We start from the raw sequence: 3,219 nt of genomic DNA on the forward strand, positions 1-3,219 counted from the left end.
CACATATCACCTCGAGATGAAATTCCCAACACAAGTGGGTGTGGGTGAAGTTCGGGGAGAGCAGATATTAGCCCGAGATTGCTATGTTCAGGAACTGAAGACAGCAGCACCAACGGTATGCTCCGTAGACGATTTAAATGAACAATTACCACCAGCACCCCAACTAGAAGAAGGGCAAGACATGGAGACTAGGGATGAAGGTAACCTGTTACAAGCCGAAGCCAATGAGCCCTTAAATGTATTGAAGCTACATCCAGAACGCCCAGTCGCTACCACAAGGGTTGGCTCTAAGCTCCCACTAGAGTATCGAGAAGCGTTGGAACAATTGTTAATTGAGTATAGAGATGTATTCGCATGGAGACACAAAGAGATGCCTGGGATCGATAATTCGATCATAGAGCACAACCTTTGTGTTAATCCCGAAGCCAAGAGGGTACGACAGAAGAGGAGGCTGTTCATCGCTAAGAAGTGCATGGCCGTAGTAGAAGAAATTGAGAAACTCCTAGCGACATGCTTCATACAGGAGGCACACTATCTGGAATGGCTCTCCAACGTAGTACTAGTTAAAAAGGCCAATGGCAAATGGAGGATGTGCATAGACTTCACCGACCTTAACAAAACTAGCCTAAAAAATAGCTTTCCACTACCGAGAATTGATGTTATTGTGGATGCCACAGCTGGATGCCAGTTTTTAAGCTTTATGGACGCCTACTCCTGGTAAATTAGATTAAGATGAACAAATCGGATGAGGAGAATAGACTGTTTATAACTAACAGAGGATTCTACTGCTACTGAGTAATGCTGTTTGGGCTGAAGAATACAGGAGCAACATATCAAAGGCTGGTCAACCAGATGTTCAAGCACCAAATCGGAAAGTCTATAGAGGTATATGTAGACGATTTATTGGTAAAATGTAAGGACGCTAAACAACACTTAACGGATCTCAGGGAATCCTTTGCGATATTGCGAAAGTACCAAATGAAGTTGAACCAACCGAATGCGCATTTGGGGTAAATTTGGGCAAATGCCTAGGGTTCATAGTCTCGCACAGAGGAATAGAGGCCAACACTGAGAAGATAGAGGCAATCCTGAGAATGGCGCCACCCTGAACCATCAACGATACCCAGCGACTGGTTGGGAGAATAGCGGCCCTAAACAAATTTGTGTCCCGGTACATGGACAAATGTCTCCCTTTTTTTAGTGTTATGAAAAAAAAAAAAGCTTTTCAAGAGCTGAAAAAATATTTAGCTAGCCCATCCCTATTGAAGCAACCTAATCAAAGGGACGTTTTGTACGTGTACCTAGTAGTATCCCTGCAAGTCGTGTTAGCTGTCTTGGTGAAAGAGGAGAAACGCAGTCGCATACCCGTGGATGGAAATGCTGGCATTCTCATTGGTAGTGGCCGCTAGAAGGCTGTGGCCATACTTTTAGGCCCACCCAATAAAGGTTTTAACAGAAAATCCTCTCGGAAGAGTGTTGCAAAAACCATATTCCTTTGGACGACTGGTCACGTGGTCCATCAAACTCAGTGAGTTTGAAATCAGCTATTCCCCCAGAAAAGCTGTTAGGGGCCAAGTACTCGCAGATTTTGTTATGGAGTTCAGCGGGTTCCCCGCTGAAGCCTCAGCCTCACAGCCACAGAAGCCCTGGGTGGGTGGCGGCATAGGCATACATTTCATCATAGAAATAGAACAAAACCATTATTTATGGCGATGCTTGGCTTCAAAGTCACCAATAATGGAGCAGAATGCGAAGCCTTGATAGTAGGGTTATCTGCCGCCATGGCTCTAGGCAAGTAGAAGTCAAGGTAGATTCTCAAATAGTAGTGAACCAAGTCACATGGGCCTACTCGACTAACGGGAAAAAGCTTAAAAAATATCTCGAGTAGGTATTTGCATTGTGCGACCAATTCGAACGCTTCACAATAATGCAGATCCCAAGGGCGGATAACTCTGTGGTAAACAGATTTGCAAAAACGGCTTCAACTAGAGACGAAGTAGAGTTACCATGGGACGTTCAGCAGAGGTTAATTGAAGTGCCAACTGTCGGAATCTCAGTTGCACAGGTAGGGCCCGGAACGCCAGAATGGGCCAAGGAAATAGAGGAGTTTCTGGATACGGGAAAACTCCCTGTGGGGAAGGAAGATTAAGAAGAAAGCTACGTGGTTTGTTAAAATCGACAGCATTCTCTACAAGAGGGGCTTCACAATACCCTTACTCAGGTGAATCTCACCTGAAGTGGAGCAATATATACTCGCAGAGAAACACGAAGGCATTTGCGACAACCACGCAGGTGGAAAAGCATTAGCACTGAAAGCCTTGAGGATGGGGTACTATTGGCCCAACGCCCTCAGGGACGCCCAACAGTTCACCAGGAGATGCGCCCACTGCAGGAGTATGCCCTAGTTCCCCACTACCCACCAGAAAAATTATCATCTGTCACCTCCCCATGGCCCTTTGCCCAATGGGGAGTCGACCTGGTTGAACCTTTCCCACCTGGAAAAGGCAAGGTGAAACACATGGTGGTAGCAGTCGACTACTTCACGAAATGGGCATAAACGGAAGCACTAGCTACCATAATGGCTAAGGTCGTAACTAGATTCTTATGGAAGAACATTGTGTGTAGGTTCAGGATCCTCAATACAATAATCTCAGACAACAGGAAGCAGTTCGACTCCAAAAATTACAGGGCGTGGTGCCAAGAATTCGGGATAAAAGTGAAGTACTCATCACCATGCCACCCACAGGCAAACGGGCAAGCAGAATCAACAAACAAGTCGTTACTTGAAATTTTGAAGAAGAAAGTAGGCACTCGAAAGAGCGAATGGACAAAAGATTTGCTAGGAGTTTTATGGGCTTATAGGACTTCGGTGAAGACCCCGATGGGGGAGACACCCTTCGCTTTAGCATACGGGAGTGAAGCAGTTGCCCCCACAGAAGTCGGCTTGCCAACACACCAAACCAACCACTTTGATCAGGTGAGGAACGACCAAGCTCTTAACGAGCAACTAGACCTCCTTGAAGAGATAAGAGAAGAAGTGGAAGCCCAAAACATCCTCAGCAAGAGAAGGACAGAGACATACTTCAACAAATGGATCAAGCCGAGGTCGTTTAAAGTCGATGACCTTGTCTTAAGAGAAGCAAGAGTCACCATACAAGACGAAGGGAAGCTCGGTCCACGGTGGGAAGGGCCTTATGTATGACAACTACCAACCACCCA

This window comes from Juglans microcarpa x Juglans regia, chromosome 2S (genome assembly GCF_004785595.1).
Source record: "Juglans microcarpa x Juglans regia isolate MS1-56 chromosome 2S, Jm3101_v1.0, whole genome shotgun sequence".
Taxonomy (NCBI): Eukaryota; Viridiplantae; Streptophyta; class Magnoliopsida; order Fagales; family Juglandaceae; genus Juglans; species Juglans microcarpa x Juglans regia.